The 20348-nt window shown below is 50.9% G+C and overlaps 1 pseudogene; it reads left to right on the forward strand.

Moving 5' to 3' along the window:
* The window catches only part of LOC104276269, a 62159-nt pseudogene that overhangs the window by 38080 nt on the left and 3731 nt on the right, over positions 1–20348 (forward strand).

The raw sequence follows: 20348 nt of genomic DNA on the forward strand, positions 1-20348 counted from the left end.
ACGTCCCTGCAGCTTTGGGGGAGGGCGATGACCGTGTGATGCAGCCTTTATTCTGCTGCGATGCAGGTGCTAGAGAGGATTTGCTTCCTGAGCCTTGCTCTATTTTTTTTTTTTTCTCCTTTCATACAGTACCCCAGCCCTTTCTGCCATTGTGGCTTGCAGAGAGAATTGGGAGCTTCTGGGTGATGGTTTGGCTTAAGGGGTATTTCCAGCAGCATATCAAAACACAAAATATTCACAGGGCTGTGGTAGTAACGCCTAGTCCAGGAGATCTCCGTGCATTATATGAAAGATATCACTGGTGGTGTCCCTATTTTACTGGAGGAAACCAAGGTTCAGAGCGTAACTGGAGTTGGCGTAGGGCTGCCTGGTGAGCTAGGGGCAGGGGCAGGGGCAGGAGCAGACCCCTGCATGCAGCACAGCTGGTGTGTCTGTTTGGTGACTAAAGCAGCTGCGATGTCGGTCCCTGGCGTAACGAATCACTAAAGCAGTCAGAAGTGGAGCCCCTTCAGTTTGAATCAGCTTAGCTGTTCCAAAGCCACGACTGTTTCCTTTTTTTCTTTGACACCTAATTCCACAAAATTGGTTTTTGGCACGTTTCCCTTTCCTTTGGTCAGCAGCATGCCACCTTCTCGCACTTGCAGCACCCTGCACGGCCACGGGGAGTTGAGAAGTGATAACTGCGTGTCACCGCAGCCCCAGGGGCTCGGCTTGGGGGTTGATACCTCATAAAACCTGGGAGCCCAATGTCTCGGGTTCCCTCAGTCCACAGCGTTCCAGCTGAAATAAAAGGAATCTCCTTCCTCAAAACGTTGAGCATTCATTGGCTTGGGGGATTTGTGGGCATTCCCAGAGCTTTGCAAACTCAGGTTAGTTTTAGACAGATTGTTTGGATTCATGGAATTAATAGTTTAAAGAAAAAAAAGCAAGAGATTTTTTGCGTGTCTCGTTTTCGGTGTGTAGAACTTAAGATACGCTTGATGCTGTAATCTATACCCCTTTAAAGAGTTTACAGCTGGGTCATTAAAATTACCACACGCTTTCTAAAACGTAAATTAAGAAGTTGATGCCAGACAAGGCTTGGGTTGCAAATACTGTCTCAGGCCTGTTTCTGAGGAGGGAGCAAAACAGAGTTGATCCCCTTTGAGGGGTGAGAGAGTGAGTCCTGTAAAGTACACGGGAGCAGAGCCCAACACATCGGAAGAAACACTCTTCCCACTGTGTATGTAAATCCTTTAAAAAGCTCACAGGTTTTAAGCTTAGCTGAGTCTGCTGGAGTATCTGTTATTAAATTGTTAGTTACAGTGTGAGTTTAAGTATTAGCTATCAAACCCGTTTCCTTGCAAAGCGTCCTTGGTTTTAGTCACAGCTCTGCAGCAGTATATTTCAACGCCCACGTGCCCCAACATACGCGTGCTCTCTTTTTTATTGGAACATACATCGTGGTTTCTACCTAATGCCAGTATTGATATTTTTAGACTCTAGCAGAGGGAGAGAAGATATCCGTTACGGGTGCTTTCCTTCAGAAACCGAGTGGTGCCTGGTCTTTACATGAGCATTCTCATCCAAACCTGTCTAATAGCCCCTAGATCTGTCAGTGTGTTTGTCAACAGCCTCCCTGTCTCCACTCTGATTGCTAAAGCTAAAGTAAGCCTATTAATTATTGTTAGCGGTGTTCTTCTGCTGGCAGTGGTCGAGTGAGCAGCGCTTGGAATCTGCCAGGATGCTTTGCTCAGGTGTGACACAGCATCGATTGCAGCTCCTGGAGCTGCCCGGGTGGATGGGGGTGAGGGTGTGCATAGGAATATTCCTGTTTAATAAGACGAGTTTTTCAAGGGACCTGCAAAATGCCTGTCAGTGTCAAGACTGGGCATTTGTGCACAAACCCTTGGCAGCTCTTACAGGATGAGCTCATGTCCCCGAGGAGGAGACTGGTGCAAGGTCTGTTCTGCCACAGCTGCGCCATGGCGGGAGCCACCAGGCATTTGGTGGCCCCTGGGGCAGATGAGTGGGTGGAAGCTGCCAGGAAACTCTTCTATGAATCCATGATTCTAAGGTCCAGCGCACCCACCTCAGACGCACAATACTTTGCGTGTACCCGCTGCATCTGCCTTCGGACGAGCATCACGGGCACTTGAGCCTCGCGGTTGAAGCTGTTGCACCTATCTCTTACAGTGGTCTCCTGTGGCCACCCTGGCTCCCCGCCCCACGCTCAGATCTCGGGTGACAAGTACACCGTGGGCTCCGTGGTCCGGTACAGCTGCCTGGGGAAGCGGACTCTGGTTGGCAACTCCACCCGCATGTGCCAGCTCGACGGGCGCTGGAGCGGCTCCCCGCCCCACGGCGGGGGAGCGCCCCCCTGCCGCACTGCTCAGGTGAGGTGGGCTCCGGGAAGGAGGGGATGGGACAATCCCATCTGCTACTACCCCTTTTTATCCTGCAAGGGAGCAGTCTGATGTGCTTTGCTGAGCTGGACACGTGCTACAGAGGGAGGTTGTGGAAGACTGAAAATCGCTGTGTCTCAGCTCTCCAGTCTCCTGCAGCTCGGGTGATAAGCACTGACAGAGAGTAAACCAGTCGGCTTGCAAGACGAGAAATAAATCACTGCAGTAAATGTTTGTGGTAGAAGGTGTGCTGCAGCCTGCTGCTTTACAGTTCTCTCTGTGCAGAGTCTGCTCAGGATGAATGTGTCTTATGCAAAATTAGGTCCTTGCATGACCCTCTTCCTCATGCATTCCAAGAAAAGAAGCCCATGTGGCCCCTTTCCAGGGCCTGACATCTGCTGTTATGGCAGCACAGCAGTCCTGGGTCTGCACAAGGCAAGTGGAAGCCAGTACAATGATTTTCCACATCAGGATCTCCACTGAGAGCAGCTTGGCAAGACAGGTCCATCCTCACTCCCTTGCCAGAGTGGTGGGAAAGGTCTCACACTGAAAACATCCCAGTAAGCAACCAAGTCCATGATGAGACGGACTTGGATCAAAGTCCTGGGGGATGCAGTGAGATGTTCGTGCCAAGCCTTCCCAAAATCAGGGTGCTGGGACCTCAGCCGATGGCCTCCAGTGGAAGGAAGGGTGCTGAGCGGGCAGCAGGGTGCTGTGCAAAGCTCTCCTCGCACCATCCTGTCGCTTGTTACTTGGAGAGCACAGAGGCGGATGAAATAAGAGCAAAGCATTTGGGAAAAGTGTTAATTTTTAATTATGACGCTTAGATTTAGCAGCTCTACTTGACCAAGTTTAACCTCTGCTTTGGAAGGGAAAAAGAAATCAAGTGGAGTCATCCCCATATTCAGAGTCTGTATCTGCAGAGTTCTGGATCTGTAGTTGCTCTGAAGGGTTTTATGCTCTAATTTGTGCCTTTTCCCCGTGTACTTTTCACCATCTTTCCTGTCCACTTTGTGGGTAGATTTCTGGAAACATTTCAGTGTTACTATGATCCTGCTGACATCTGTTGTGTGTGATTGTTCTGAGTGACTTCATGGAGGCAGCTGTAGACTAAGCTGGTAGCATCTGACGGTCCCGCTCTGCGTGGGGGCCAGGTGGATGCCTGGTACCTCAGAACCATGATTTCCACCCCAGGGCTTGAGGAGATGAGAGGCTCCTCTGTTACACCAACCTCAGGTGGTGCGGAGGCAAAAGACAGCTCAGGTCATCTCCTGCCAAAGGTTCTGTGTTGCGTGCGGGAGATCCCTACGGTGTGACAGCAGTTTTTGCAAGATGAAACAAAAGACTTTGATATAAGTCATTACGGGGAAAAAAATGCCATACCTGGAGCATTCTCCCCCTTCTTTTCACAAGCAAGTACCTTCCCCTGATGATGAATATGCTCATTATGTTTTATATTACAGTTCGCAGTGTACCTGCAGGCTGTACCTGCAGCAAGGCACAGAAGGCCCAGGAACTTCATTACTAACTGCAGGAGTGAAATAGTCTTTCCTGGCTTGGGGCTGGCTGGGTTTACACAGGTCATTAGCAGAGAAAGCCAAGAACAGGCATCCGCGGCGCGAGCCTGTGTCAGGCAGTGAGGAGGTGGGCATTTCTCCAGCCTGCTCCCGAGAACCCCTGGGGTGCATCTTCTGCAGCTGCTCCCTTCCTCCTGTCCCCCAACTTGCAGCCGGCAGCTCGACGTGTTTGCGACGTGTGCGAGCGGCTGTTTCTCAGCTGGGTCCCTCCCAGCTCCAAACCAAACAGCTCCTTGTGCTGCAGATACAATAGGGCGTGCTGAGGTGGCTTGGAGCATGTCTTAATTTCTGCTTGGAGGGAAACCATCCACATGAGTGATGCTGGCAACCGAGCCACTGTCTGTTGGAGCAGCTGCCACGGAAAGCAGCTGCAGCTGGTGAGGGCTCCATCGTGAGATTCAGGAGTTGTGGCTGTGTTTTGCAACCAGCTTAAAACCAGCGAGCTCCCGGAGTCAGAGGATGTTTGATCTGGAATTTCCCTGCTCTGCTGAGAGCCAGTTAGCTAAATCGAGGCAGTCACACGGTTGAACTCGGTGTGCTGGCTCTCAGGACACGTGCAATTGGGAGGGAAAAAGGGCCAAAGCTCCACAACTTGTTGACTCTGCTGATGCTGTGCTCTCTTCTTAACAGGAGGGAGCCAGGGCGTGTGTGGTGACCCGGGGATCCCCTCTCATGGCATCGGGCTGGGAGATGACTTCGATGTAGACAGCGTGGTCAGGTTCAGCTGCGAGCCCGGTTACACGCTTCGGGGTTCATCCGAGAGGACCTGCCAAGCCAACGGGTCCTGGAGCGGCACACAGCCCGAATGTGAAGGTACTTTTCCAAGCCCGTGTCACGCCAAGCCTGCTGTGGTGTCCCCAGAATTGCCACAGCCAGCCCCCACCCCCTCTGGTTTGGTTGCCAGGGACAGTCTGGTGCTATGAGAAACAGTGCTCTTGTTCATCAGCTCCTCCAAACCCTGCGTGTGTGTCAAGGAGCCTCAATTCTCCACTTGCCAAACATCTGCGGGAGGGTTTTTCAAGGCTAGAGGACGAGGATCACCTTTTGCCGTGCCCAACGCTGCTGCACTGTGCAGGGTGCACCAGGGTGCTGTAAAGTGCTTCGAGTCATTCGGGTTCATGCCAACATCTGCACCGAGGTACAGAGTAGGAAAAGCCTTTGGGATCTGCTGCTCAGGCTCCCCACAAGACTCGCCGAGGTGAATGTCTCTTGATCTCGTGTCACGTATCCAGCGAGAGATGCTCAGAGACGCCCCGTTTTGCCGTAAGGTCTGTGGGTGCAGCTGACTCATGCATTGTTGCTTTGTTGAGGAAATTCAGGAGAGTGAGAAGTGTCAGTAGCTTCAAACCCTCGTCAAAGCTGGAACGAGCGCACGCAAGTGTCATTTACATTAAGCAGAAATCCAAAATGCAAATTACAATCCAGTAAGCATGTTTTCATATTCGAAAACTCCAACCCCCTTATTTTTCCATGTGAAGGAATCAAGTAAGACCCTATAATCCAATCTAATAAACCTCTAGCCAGATTCTCTGAGCTGTGCTGCTCACTGCTACTGTTTTATAAAAGTGTTTAAAAATCAATTGGGGAAAGAACAAAAGCCAATACGAGGCAGGATACCAAATGCAAGGAGACCTGGGCAAGTGCTTCTCTCCAGCTGTTTGAAAAGCCAAAACCTCAGAGAGAGTTTGTAAATGAATTGGAAATTTATTCCAAATTGATGGAGCTCTTGATTGAAAAGACAGTGAATCATGTTATTAATACACTCAGATCTCAGGTTTTTTTTTTTTCATTCTCTGTTTTTTTTTTTCTTTCGGTGAAAAGGCTCTGTTCATTAATCTCAGGATAAATAACCCATCAGGTTCCAGAGGCACCAAAATACGGATCCCTGGCAGATTTTTTTCCACACTTTATGAATAATAATAACATTATGCCTATAATGGAGTCATTTAACGTGAAGTGCTGACTGGCCAATGTGGGGATGTAATTTACAGTGATGAGCAGTGTGCTGTGCCTCTTGTCATTTGCATTCCCAGCGAGTCGCAAGCGCTACAAGGTGCTCTTGGAGTGTTGCATTCAACTCTCTGGAGCAGGTATTTGTAGGAGAGGGGAAATTAATTTTGGGATTGAATTCAGGGCAATTGAAGAGGAGAACTGAGTGCCCAGACGGGTGCTTGGAGGGGACGACCACCTCGGTGCCGCCGTGGAAAATCTCCAGCCGCTCAGCGCCTCTGCGGCGCATTAGCTCTCTGACTCAGCCACTTGTTCGCTGCTCTCGGCCACCAAAATTGAGCAAAATCAAACCTGATGGGGCTTCACAGGTCACCGGCACTCGCCTGCCCAGGGAATTCAATGCAAATTGCTCTCCAGATGAGCTGCCGGCGGAGCACGGAGGGTCTCGGTGCGTTTAGCAGGAGGTGAGGACCCGCTGCAGGGCAACACAAAGGGTGGGCACAGAGGACACGGAGCAAATCCTACAGCATGAATAGAAGGGAAGGAGAGAAGAGCTGCTATCTCCATTTCAGAGACAGCAAGGTCCCACAAGAGGTTCAGTTACAAAGCATCTGCTCGACTTGGACTGATGTTCAACCATCGGGGTCTTCCTGTGCCGGGACCAGCCCAGCTCTGGTCCGGGGAGGGGACGTGTGGCAGATGGGAGCACTGGGCTTCCCAGGGGGTCACCTTGCAACTCATCAGCTCTTAATCCTGATACCTTTCACCCACTAGACCATTTTTAAAGAAAACCAAAGGAATAGGGAGGCATGAAGAGGTCACAACTGATTTTTCCAAACTATACAAATGGTTTGGAATTAAATTAATTGCAGGGACTCCTTCTGAGACTCCTGCTTCAGTCGGTTTTACATAGCTCTGGTTTTGTTGTTCCCACTAAGAGCAGGTTGCCTGGATTTCCAAAATTGCAGATTTCAGGCCTCATTTAGCTTTTATTTCCAGCAAGTTTTCAAAGTGTAAATGAAATTTTAAATGCTTTTTTTTTGCTTCTTTCTCCTCCTTCCTGACGCCCCATCTGTGTTCACCCAGGAGTGGTGCAGGAGCGGGCTCGTCAGCTGTGCTCTGCTCTGCACGCCCTCCTCCTCTTAGAGGCTGAGCAGAATTATTTGCTTTCATAATGTTTATTGGTTCTCCAAGCGAATTTAAACTGCATCCAAAATGAGATGGAGCTCTAGCTGCAGTTTCAGTTGACAGAAACATGTTTAAATGATAACACTGGGAAAAGAAAAGGAGTTTTGTCTTGTGCCTTTTCACCGCTGAGGACATGGGAGGTGGCAGGACTGGGATTCGGGTCTAGGCTGCTTTTTTCTTTCTTTGCTTGGTTAGGTGGGTTATGTGTTACTGGTTAAATTATCAGCCCTGAAGCAAAGGCTTCGAGACTCCGGAGGCTCTCAGCTATGTCTTATTCCAGCGGGAGGTTTTGCCTGATGTGTCAGACATCATTAGGAGAGCGTTTCAGCCGAGCAGAGCCCGAAAGAAGGACTGACGGTGAGAAAGATCAGGTCAGAGGAGGGGGAACGTGCAAAGGACACTATTCACATGCTACCTCGAGCGTAGTCGGACGTGCCCTGATGGCAGTCGTCAGCCCTCAGCTTCTCCTTGCTGCAGGTTCTGAGGAGCAGGGTGTGCTGCTCCTTGCAGAAATGTGCCTTCTCCTGGCACTGCCCGCAGGAAAGAGCCTGAAACAAACCCTTCAGGGAGGTATTTGCTGTGCCGGGCTGGGGAAGCTTAAAGTGTGTAACAAAGGACAGCACTTTGCCCTTGCCCTGCTCTGGACCGTGGTGGTACGTGCTCGGTGTCCTCTTCTGACCGTGCTCTGAGCTTCACACGTAGCTACACCAGCCCTGAGCTGCGTTCCTGAGCAGGACCCAGAGAAATGCCCTTTTCCCAGCAGCATCTCGCTGTAAAACATGTAGGAAAAAGCAAAGCAAGGCGGGGAGGCAGGAGAAAAATCTTAATAAGTTTTTCAGAAAAGTGATGCATGGATTGCAATGAAATTAATTATTGCTGAGCTCTGGAGCACCTCTGAGCTTTGTGATGTTTTATACAGCAGAGGCCACTTTGTAGCTTGCGGAAACTTCCCAGCTTCCCCGACAAGGATGGGATCACAGGGAGCGGCTGTCAGGAGTCAGGGCAGATGCCGACATCCCTGCTTGCTGCCCCAGCACCTTCAAAAATCACAATCAATTCCTCTCAAGGAAGAGGAGTTGAGGAAGGTGTGACAGCACCGGCACATGCAGCCCAAGTGCCAGCTCTGAAACCCCTCCAGAGCTGCTCATGTTGGATGACTGCAGCTGAAGAATTTAGCCAAGGAGCAAGGGGAGCGAGGCAGCGTGCCCTTGGCTTTGCTTGCAGCAGGTTAGGACAAGTAGCTGAGTTTTCAGGAGCGCATTTGGTTCCCGCTATGCCATCTCCCGTTAGGCTTTCAGAGGGAGCTTGGAGCCTGCCACGCTGAGCTCACCCCATCCCACTGCTTGGAAAAATCATCTGCTGCGGGTAGGCTTTAGAGAGTACGTGGTGTTGATGGAGTGAATTGCATTTAGCAAGCTTTTCGTGGGGTTTGCTCAAAATGGACTTCGTAAAAATAATGGTAGGAACAAAATTTACTTTGTTAAAGAAAGTTCAAGTTATGAATTTGTGTGTTCATACCTTTCATCCTTATATTTATGGCATCTTTTATGTCTAGCCTGTACAGGTCACAGCTGATGCACGCTGCTGTTAAACCATTTCCATGTGTCTCCTTATAGTCACCAAAGTGATATTTCTCAGTTATCGGCGTGTGTTTGGCCACATGCATGGGTGGAGGAGCTTGGACAGGAGCTGATGTATGGGCAGACCGTGAAATAGTAATTTAGAGCTTTTTCCGAGTTGATAGAACCTGACTTTTATCCCAGCATCTCTTGGAGATGACACCGTGTATCACCGAGACGTTGGCTGCATGAGAAATCTGCAATGAGAGAGCACCTCGGATGATTTTAGTGCCGTGCAGAGTTTCTGTGCACACAGTCCAGAATGGTTATTAGTTTCCTCCTGTCAAACAGAGATGCCTCCAACAAGCTCGTATGTTCACGGGCTGTCAGCAAACTAAGCAGCAGGGCCGGGGAAGGCTGCTCTCCTGCTGCTGGTGTCCTGTGCTCGGGGCTTTCCTGACCTTGCATTTCCCCGTGGCAAATGGGGGTGCTGGGGGGCCCCGGGCAGGGATGGGTCACCTCCCGTGTGCCCAGAGCGATGCTCACGCAGAGGTTGTGGTGCGTCGCTGGGAAAGGGGTGGGAGAGAGGAATTTCCTTGTCAAAGGGCTGAGATTTGCAGTTTAAGCCATCCCTTGATTCATGTGGTTTTCTTTTATGTCCTGTAATTTCAGAGCAAATGAGGGCTGGGTGCAATTATTGCAGGTGCCATGACAGGGCTTTGCGCGCGCCGCCGTTCGCTCCGATGCCTTTTTATTGCTGCGGCGCTGAGGTGCTTTAGACATAAAACTCGGGCACTGAGAAACCTATAATTGATTTCCCACAATATTCTCCCTCCTCTGGAAGTGTAATCGGATGGAGCTGGGCAGCGAGCAGGGCCACAGCGGGAGCGCAGCAGCATCCCTTGCTGCTTTCATTCCTCTGAAACCTGCAGAGTTGTCGACGTTCCAAAGGGGCTGGAGACAAAGCAACATGTTTAGGTCCAGGCTGCCAAACTCCTGGAAGGTGGAGGGACTCTAGGCTTGACACTACCTGCTTTAGTAAGCTGTGAGACCAGATGTGAGGTGGAGGTTGCTCGCAGAGTTGGCTGTGGTGTTGGTGAACTGCAGGATCATCCCCCCCAAGGAGAGAGGAGGAGCAGGGCTGGTGCTTCGGGACTGACTGGCTGCAGGGATGGAGGGTTTTTCAGGGATGGAGGTTTTTTTCAATCCCCTGCCAGGGATGCTGCCCGCAGCCCTGGGACCTGCTGCCTGGCAAGGCAGAGCCCTCGCTTGGAGCTGGGGAGCGGTGTTTGGGGTCCTGTTGGACTGATGTAGCTGATTTTCCACAGCCTCTTGTGTGTGAGCTGTTCCAGGGGCTTTGCAGCTAATTGTACGTCTGTTGAGAATGTTTGGGGGGAGGTCGTTTGTGGGGTTTGGTGGTGGTGTGTGTTTTTTTAATTTTAAAATATGCCATTTTGCTTTCTAGTTATATCCTGTGGAAACCCAGGAACCCCCAGCAACGCGAGGGTTATATTCAACGACGGCTTGGTTTTCTCGAGTTCCATTATCTACCAGTGCCGGGAAGGCTACTACTCCACAGGAGTGCTGAGCAGGCACTGCACGGTGAATGGGACGTGGACTGGGACCAGTCCAGAGTGTACAGGTGAGTACTGGGGTGGATTCTTGGAGGATGAGCCGAGCGGTGCTGCCAGGCTCCGGGGATGGGATGTCAGGGTGCGTTGGGCGCTCGCCGAAGATGTGCTCACACACGTGTGCCGTGCTGAGACTCGGCTGAACTGCGCGGTGGCAGCTGCAGTTGCTCAGTTTGCAGTCTTTGTGAGTACCTAATGGAAAACTCTTGCTTTGGGGTTGGTTTTTTATTCCAGCTGGATGAAGGGAGCTCTGTAAAAACTTCATGAGTAGATGTCAGCCAGCCTGGAGGGGCTCTCCGGGGCTGCTTCTGAACGTGAGCGGTCCTGACCGTCGTGTGCCAGCACGGGGATGTGCGTGGGCAGAGCCCCTGCTCGGAAGCCCTCAGTGAACATTTTGCATTTCCTCATGGCTCCCGCCAGCAGGTGCCTGCAGCAGAAACGTGGGTGACAGCAAACGTGATCTTATATAAGAGACAGTAACTAGGAGGAGGGTTTGCCATGGTCAAGCCGTCTTCCAGCTCACCCAGCTTTGACCCAGGTTTTCTTTAATGTTTAATATGTGTTAATACTTCTTGCAAGGTCTTAATGTGCCATTAAGATCACTGCTCACTCCACTGAGTAGAAGCAGAAGTTGCCTCCATGTGCTGGAGCCCAGCCTGTTCCAAAGCTAGTGCCGCTCTCCGAATGCTCTGTTTGCTGTCGATGCTCCCTTCTCCGGGATTAGGGATTCCATCCTGCACTGAAAACATGCTCAGGACCATCAGGGTTCTGCTTATCGCAGATCCCCAAGTGTGAGACGAGGGATGGTCGACCAGAAATGCTTCTGTCTTCCTTTTGTGGCAGTGATCAACTGCGGTGACCCCGGGGTGCCAGCCAACGGCCTCCGCCTGGGCAGCGACTTCACCTACAACCAGACGGTCGTGTTCCAGTGCACCCCAGGCTACATGATGGAGTCAGACAGAGCCTCTTCCCTAACCTGCACGAAAGACCGAACCTGGAATGGCACCAAACCTGCCTGCAAGGGTAAGGCTGGTCCCTGTAAATACCGGAGGATACGAGTTTTAGAGGCCACAAAGTTTTTGTAACTTGTGACCAGGTGTAATAGGCAGCAACTGCCGCGTAGTGCCCACCTGGGAGTTTCTCATTCCTCTCATTCAATCTGTCCCCTGTGTTTCTGGTACAGCAGGAACACCTTGCTGCCTTTAGGTCTATTGATCATCACGATACACCTAGGGAGGGAAGCAATTGCTGTTATCCCTGTAGTAGAGAGGGAAAAGTGAAGCACAGAGAGCAAAGTGACTTACTCTTCACAAAAACTCAGATCAAACTCAAATGAAATATTGTGTCTTGCAAGCACACGCTTCTTGGCATCATCTACAAGTCTGAAAAATGTTTCTTCCAACTCCTTTCATTATTTCTCAGTTCTGAGATTGCCTCTGTAGTTCAGAGATAGGAAAGGGAAATAATAGAGCAATTGCGGGACAGGCTGGATCTCTTCTGTGAGTATTTTACCCACCAAGCATAGATAAGACTTGTAGCAGCGCCCGTGTACTTCTTCAGCAATCTGGAAAATTCACCTGTCATGATTCTGATATAAATACAGATCGCATGGAAACTTCCAAATACATTCCGATTCCTTCAGAGGCTGTAAAGAGCAATTCTTACGCTCCTCTTTCCTTCTTCTCCACTGAGCTAATGTTGCAGGAGTAGTACAGAATGTGGCCAGAGTCTCCTGTGGAGGCTGGGCTGATTTGCATGAGCTTAGCATCTTTCCCAGTGCTCCCCTGAGCTGAAAAGCAAAGCACTGCAAAAATGTCATATTAAAACACCCTAGAGTGGATGAAATACAGACTGCTTGTTGATTTGGCTGTTAATCTGAAACTCAGCCAGGTTGCCCGAAATGTATGAATCTTTCAGAGAATCTTAGATGAGTTTTCACACTAAATCAGGCTGGATCCTTAGCTTCGGCTGGAAATGAACACTGACTCAGAAATCTGACTTTGGGATTTGGTTAACTCCAAGCTTCAAAGGAAAATCGTGGTGTTTACAACTGCATGCACAGCTGGAAAAGTTTGTTTGGCCCCCTGGTAGGCCAGTCCCAGGAGGTGCCCTTTGAGAGCAGAGTGTGACTTTGATCCTACGTGAATTTGCTCATTAGTGGAAATAACTATGCTGACGGGTCGAGAGAACCGAGCTTGTGCTTTTGTTTCCCGTTAGCTATCGTCTGTAAATCCCCACAAGCCATCCCCAACGGGAAAGTCGTGGGCTCGGACTTCAGCTGGGGCTCCAGCGTGAGCTACGCCTGCCTCGAGGGATACCAGCTCTCCCTGCCCGCCGTGCTCACCTGCGAGGGCAACGGCACCTGGAGCGGCGAGATTCCCCAGTGCTTCCGTGAGTAGACGCACATCTGCACACATCTGCACGCTCACGCAGGAGCTGGGTGGAGGGCTGGGCTCAAAACCCGGCGGTTTGATGCTCCCTCTCCATCTCTGGGCTCCAAGTGGCTGATGTTGGTGTTAGCCCTGCCTTGGCGGTGTCGCAGAGGGTGCAGAAGGGCCCTTCTCGGTGCGCGGGACGTTCAGTGTCTGGTTGCTCTGCTTCCTCGCCCTCAGCCCAAGGGAAGTCTTGCCTTAACTGAAGCCACTGAGGCTTTTGCATGCCAGGAAAAAGCACAATGGTGCTTAAGAGTGCTTGTAGCCAAAAGTCTGAGTGCTCTCCCCATCTCCGACAGCAGCCAAATTGCTGCGAGCCTGGGTTTGCTCTCTCTGTAAGGAGGAGGCAGCGGTGGCCTTGGGGACACAGTCACTCCACCTCTGGTAAAGGGGATGGGAGGTCACGTTTGCAACAAGTATGAAAGATCTTGCGTGTTCCTGTCCAGCAGCTGTTTGTCCCTGGGGCTCCCCAGAGACTGGGGCTTCTGCAGTCAGGGCTCTTGAAACTGCCAATGGCCATAGGTAAAAAAAAAAAAAACAAAGCAAAAAAACAACTCTGGCAAAGGGCGCTCTGTTGTTGCAGCAGAAGTTAGGAATGTTTGGTGAAGGCGAAGCTTTGGCTGGGTGGAAGCCTGTGTGCTTGATACAATAGCTAATGCAAAAAAAAAAAAAGTGGTTAGATGTCTCAGTGATAAAGGCAGATTTAAGTTTCTTTTTGTGGTCGAACGGCTGGCAGCTGCACGATAGCCATTTCCATATTAAATCGTACAAAGCCCTCACGGCGTTCCTTGCACCTTTCCCTGGATCTGGTGTAATTAATGGGCTTTCTGTGTGACATGGAACCATATAGCAGTTTGACATTGTGCAATTAGAGATACATTTGAAAGCTAAGCCTGCTGTTAGGAAATAAAAAATAAAAAATAAAGAAAAGATGGGGGAGAAGGTGGAAGTTAATTAACGGCAATTGACAAAAAGAGAGAATTACAAGGAGAGCAGCCAGCAACGCCTTCTACCTCTACTAATTCCCTAGTCAATCACAGTTTGATGGCAGGGAGTGGTAAGGTTTGGACCATTAATAGACCCGTCTTTAGCTGATTAACGTTGCTTGCTCCTGAGGAGGTCCGTCACGATCCATTTGTCTCTCTGCCCGTGGCAGCGGTGTTCTGCGGCGACCCGGGGATCCCCGCCCAGGGCAGGAGGGAGGACAGAGGCTTCACGTACCGCTCCTCCGTCTCCTTCTCCTGCTTAGCCCCGCTCGTGCTGGTGGGCTCAGCTCGGAGGTTCTGCCAGTCTGACGGGACGTGGAGCGGGACCCAGCCCAGCTGCATAGGTAAGAGCATGCTCCTCTGTCTTGCAACTACAAGCAAAGAGCTTTGAGCCTTGCTTTGCCACTGATAGTAAAGTTGGTTTTCTTTCCTGGCTTTGCAGAAATCAGTATTGTTTCCCACTGAAAATCAGAATGTATGGGGTGATGCTTTTAGCTGGTGCGTACTCGCTGGCAGTAAACAGCCCATCTCCTTTTGAGGCTTGACGCTTCGACTCGGCGTCCCCATCACTCCTGCCCCTGTGGTAGTCGATGAGTAGTGTGTCCAAGGAAGATGATCTCCTCCCTGTCACTGCTCCTCAGCACTGGACTTGGGCTGCTGGTGGGCAGGAGGAAGAAGTTCCTCTGCAGAGCTTCCAGGATAACATTTGCGCCCTGTGGAGACGCACGGTGTCGTTACCGATGATGGGGCTGAAAATGCGATTTGACCACAGAGGGCAGCTGTGGGCTGCTGTGGAGCGTAGCTCTTCTCTCATAGAAACTGAGTTCCACGTGAAGGGTGCACATGAGAGCTCTTACGTTCTCTGCCACCTTTGAATTATATCCAGAACAGCAGAATAGCAACTCCTGGAAGTGCACAAGTTCTGTATACAGAGATGAAACTCCCACAGATCGTTTTGCCTGGCTGCGGTGTTCGGATTCAGGCTGAAATTTCCATGTGTTCCTCAGGTGCCCATTTTCTGGGGCTTCCAGAACCCTTTGAAGCCCCTGGGAGGTGTGTAATCACACTTAGTCACAGCGTTCTTTGCCTGTTTAAAACTCTGGCAACAGTCTTGAACTGTAGGGCTCCTGTGGTGATAAACTTCACAGGCTGTGTCCTCTTAACCTGAACACCACCATCGTCACCATACATGGGCATCTAGGGCAGAAACAGATCTCGAGCTGTTCTCCCCAAGTTGTTCTAGCTACCTCATAAATCCATCACCAATTACCAGAACGTAAAAATACTCGTGGCCTGAACCTCCGAGTTTCCTATTGATTTCACCAGGAGCTTTCTCACATACGAGGAGCTGGGAGCACCTGCCTGTTGTTGTAAATAATGGCTTTAAATGCTTCATCACTCCCTTGCAAATCCTTGCTGGGGATCCTATTGTACGTGCATGGCACGCGGCTCTCCAGAGACAATCTGTGGCTTAACCCAGCACATACAGTTCCTGCTGGAACGTACTTAGAATTCGTCTCCCCAAAACAGACCATGAGAAGGGAGAACACCCGTGTGTCAACAAAACCTTAACCCGAAATGTCACCTGCTGACACAATGAGCCGAGCCCCAAAGTGTTGTGTTTGTTCAGATCTCACCCATTTTTTCAGAGGGGTTAGACTGCCAGCACCATGGACCCCCCAGATGCAGCCGGGAGACCCAGGCTCTGCCCTCCACCCTCCGCCATCCCTCACCCACCGCCTCATCCAGGGCTGGGGCTCCTTATTTACTGATTTTCGACACTGCGATTTATCTGGGGGCTTCCATGGAAACTGCATCAGTGATAAATGACGAAGGCTCAGCAGAACCGAATGACAGAAAATGGATTAACTTTCGTGCCGCAGCCCCCAACGAGCCACGTTTCATATCCCATGTTCAGTTTCTTGTCAGAGCTCCACGGGCCTGGGGGCGACACCAAGTGCACAATGTTTCAGCGTGAAGAGACCGATTAGTCAGACCAGAAGGAATAAAGGCATGGAAACAGACCACCGTGCCGCTAGGTACAGAAGTTATACGCCCTTGTCCTGTGGCTGCAGGCTGGCGTGTAATTAAGAGGCTGAGACGCCTCTTCTGTTCCACCGTGTTGGATCGAGGAGACTTCTCTTGGTTTATTTCTTGTCTTGCACAATCTGGTTAATTGGAGTATTTCACATAAGTTTAGAGAGGAATTTGGTCTCTTGGGTCTTGTGGACTTTCTCAGAGCAATTTTGAGCAAGTTGAAGAAGGGAGGCTGGGAATCCAAAGCGGTCTCTCGTCTGATTGCCCTGAGCTCCTGCAATGCTCCGGCTCCCTGCTAACGTAGCCACCCCTGGCCAGGTCCCACAGGGGTGTCCTCGCAGCCAGCCTTGCAGCCTAGCTCCCTCCTGTCGCCCCAAGGAGCAGAGATCCTGCTGCTGCAGTGCTTTTCAGGCAGAAGGTTCATTTTCCTTTGCTCGGTTTGGGATGCTGATCCTCGTGGTGCGTCTGTGCCTTAATTCCATCAATGCCCTGCTACTGTCAACATGCTGGGGGGAAAAAAAAGTGATAGATGCTAGAGGAGTAACAGCAGGTATTCCTGCAGAGCTGTGTGTGTTCATCTTCTGATAGATAGAAACCAAACGAGGCGTAAAGAGTGATTATGTATCTGAGATGCATTAATATCTCCAGCCCCCATCTCTCGCTACAGAATACCCAGGTTCCAAGGTGAGGGTGCGAGGAATGACTGAGCTGAGCCCGCAGGGACAAAGGAGCTGGCCCGGGGTGGGGGAGAGCACAGGGTCACCACAGCCCTCGGGCACCGCTCTGCTGAGCCGGGTGCTTGGCTCAGCGGGTGCAGAACAGGGGAAGGGAAGAGAGTTGTCCCTGATGCAAGATTTATGTTCCTACGTTTTCTCCTGGGTGATGGAGTGCCTCTGGTTGGTTTGTGTTGCAGCAGTTGGGGATTTGAAAAACACAAAGATATATGTATTTTTCCTTGTTGCCGTGTATTCCTTCTGTAGGAAAATATTTCTATCGCGTTGCAAAGGCGCAGCACGATCTTTCTGTGCGCAGAGCAGGGGGAGGCAGAGCTCTGGCGTGGCTTCCACAACCACTCCTCTAAACCACTGTCTCTCTTCTTTTCGTTTGAAGACCCAAGCCTCACGACGTGCGCGGACCCCGGCGTGCCCCTCTTTGGGATGCAGAACAACTCCCAGGGCTACCAGGTACCGGCACGGCACGGGGGTCCCCTCGGTGTTGCTGTGGTTATTCTGAGTCCTGCTGTGCATTAACGTGAACAGGACATGCCGGCGCGCTCCCTTCGACCTCAGCGTGCGTTTGTACAGGATTAACTAGCAATGTGTTAGTTACGATATTAACCACCGTGCTAATTAATAGTTATTCGTGTAATTAATATTCACGTCGGAGACATCATTTCTGTTAATTTTCAGGCCAAATTCTATAGGCGCTTTTCTTAATCTCAGCTCCCATACAGCATGAAATCAGTGGAAGGGAGAGCGAAAACCAAAGCCGTCCCTGTGGGTGCCCGTCCCCTGCAGCGACGGAGCTGAGAGTGGGGCCGCAATAATAATATAACTGAAACCAAGTGCAAAAAAAAGTGGATAGTCCGCAAAGAGTAAGCATACCTCAAGAATGTCAGTGTTGAGGGTTTGTGATCCTTTTTGCTGTTCGCAGTGCACACTGGCGTTTATGATGTAGCTGCAGGATGTTTGTTGATACTGCTTACATTAAATATCCCTTTTGGCAAAAGATTTCGGCCCATTCTAATAGCACCTACGTTTGATGCTGGCTTTGGGGGTATTGACAAAGCAGCCCTCCCTCTGTTGCTAAAAGAATCAACTCCCTGCACAGATAAAAGCCGGGGCTTTCCAGGGACTCCGAGAGCTTTCTCGACACCCGACTGGCAGGGCAGTGAGGGCAGCAAATAGAAGATGGAAAATTATAACAGTGCTTTTATGTTAGAAGCACGTTGCACTGAGAAGTTCAGTGGTTGATCTCCTCTGGTGACAGGTGGGAAGCATCATCTTCTTCCAGTGCCAGAAGGGATACCTGCTGCAGGGCTCCACCACCAGGACCTGCCTCCCCAACCTGACGTGGAGCGGCGTGCAGCCCGACTGCCTCCGTAAGTCTCCCCAGAGAGAGCTTTGGCAAAGGAAACCTCCACCTTTGGGCTTGCCCTTGGCTGGTTCTGTGGCTGTGCTTCGCCACGCAAAGCACTGGTGATCTGAGGGGGGCTCTGAGAAAGCAAATTCTTGAAGAGAAGGGAGATCAAACAATCACTTCCCTCCTAGCATGACTACACCAGCAGCCACTTCTGATTTCAGATGAGATTTATTTTTTTTTCACTTGTCCCTTCCTCAGAGACATAGTTTCAGGTGAGACTGTTTTGTGCTTTGGAAACCACATTTGATGGCTGAGATGTGAGCTCGTGCTCCAGGGACCAAAGTTAACATTTAGCCAGAAGGGCTCTCCGCCAGAGCACCGTTTCTCCTCTCTTTAATAACATGTTGCTCTTTCTTTTATGCTGTCCATCATCTTTTCCCTGCTACACCAAGAGTTTAATGTAATGGATTTAAGTGGTAATACCCATCACGGCCTCTGTATCTAAGTATTAAAAAAGCTTTTTCCTCTCCCTTGTGAGGTGGTTTATCGGTGAAGATATTTTTCCGCTAACCAGCCCTGTAGGTGCTCGTTCTGCAGCAGCTCAACCAGGGCACCTGCCTTAGAAAACTCTTACGTGAAGCATCGGTGGAGAGGGGAGCAGGAGGGAGCTCACCTGGGTGGTGGGAGCAGGTCTGCACGCTCAGGGGCTTCTCTGCTGGATTGGAAGCCTGCAGGGATGCAGCAGCTGTGGCTCTACGGGAGGTTTTGCTCCTGGTGCTAGGTGTGTTGAAACAGAAGACAGTTTTGGCTTCCCCATGCCAGCAAGGACGACTGAGTCATTGCCTGTAGGTTTTGTGTAAAGCCTTCTCCTTCCTTGGGTGCAGTGATTCCTGCTAATGAGTGCTGAGCTGCTGCCTCCCAGCTGGACCGTGGACCCACAGCCCCTGCAAGTTGGGTTAACCTTTCAGCTTCCTGGGGTTTGTATTTGATCCTCTGTGAAAGGAGGATGAAGATAATGCCTCATGAAGGCTGCTGAGGATTTGTTTTCATTCATGAGCAGTTTTGAGAGTTACAGAAAGGGCAGATGTACAGTATGGGTGAGAGGGAGCCTCCTGGCGCTGAGATTTATTCATTTTGTGTCATAACTTCTCACGGGAAGTGGTGACACATTTATGGCAGGAGCTGATCGAGCAGAGCGGGCACACACTTGCTCAGGTGGCAGGGAGCTGGGCGAGCTCAGCTTCCATTTCTGTGGGTCAAATCCTGAAAGCTATTGAGCAATTACAGGAATTTACGACTATTGCACCCCTGTGAGGGTTTACAGTGTGACCCTGCGGAAAGGTAGGTGCAAATTATTAGTAGGATACTGGGCCCATGAAGAGAGATTATCCAAAACCAGATCTGTAATGCACCCACTGGAATCACTGGCTTCATCGACTGTGTCTTGGTGCCCTGCAAAGGCAGTTTTGGTCTGCAGGTAGATCTGGGACACAGTGCTGGAGTCAGAGTTAAGGGAAGGAGAAAAAGGTGTCTTTAGCATCATCTGAGTTTGGCTGTTTTGCCGTTAAAAGGCAGGGAAAAGCAGAACCTGATTTTTGGTTCATGGAAGCTGGGACTGAGTGAAGAGTCCCCTGAGAGCTTTAGCCAGAAAGAGCAATTTAGCCAGCAAAGTGCGGGAGGCGGCCTCATTAATTCTTCCAGCTGGGAAACATCCAGCCATGGCAGTGTCTTCCTCAGTGAGCAGCAAAAACTTGTGCTGAAAAAAGCTTTTTCTAAGAGATTTCTATCCCTGCTGACATCATGGTGTCACTCGTCTGCCTTTCTGTGTGTGACTGGATGATGTCTCTCATCTGTGTTTTCCTTGTGCTTTTCAGCTCACCACTGCAAGCAGCCGGAGACCCCCTCCCACGCCAACGTGGGTGCTCTGGATTTGCCATCTCTGGGCTACACCTTGATCTATTCCTGTCAGAGCGGATTCTATCTCACCGGAGGATCAGAGCATCGAACCTGCAAAGCAGACGGCAGCTGGACAGGAAAGCCGCCTATTTGCCTCGGTAAAAGCTCCGAGCAGCTGGTTTTGCGTTTGCCTGCATCTCTGCAGAGGGGAGCATCGCAGCCCCAGAGACAGCAGCTCTGCTCTTAGACCTGCTCCAGAAGCCGCGTGTTCGCGCGACTGGGTCGGCCGTGGAGAGCACAGCACCCTCGGGGTGCTGCGCAGATCCCGGGGGCAGGGAGCTGGGGACCTTTTACCTACCTCAGACTCTTAGATCAGGAACACGTAATGATCTAATCTTGACCTAAAGCCTTGGGAAGCGGGGTAGCTCTCCCTGGACACCTGGACGTGGAGCAGCTGGCAGGGGGAGGCCAGTAAACGAAAGCTGGTTCTGGGTGGGAACCCGTCTGCCCCGCTCACGGGGATGCGCAGCCGCGTGACGTGTGTGAGCGATGCCACCCAAAGGCTCTTCTCCGCTGGCACCACCCCAGCCCAAGTGCCCCAACACATTTTGCCCCTCTCTTCCAGC

This window comes from Apaloderma vittatum, unplaced genomic scaffold (genome assembly GCF_000703405.1).
Source record: "Apaloderma vittatum isolate BGI_N311 unplaced genomic scaffold, ASM70340v1 scaffold7017, whole genome shotgun sequence".
NCBI lineage: Eukaryota > Metazoa > Chordata > Aves > Trogoniformes > Trogonidae > Apaloderma > Apaloderma vittatum.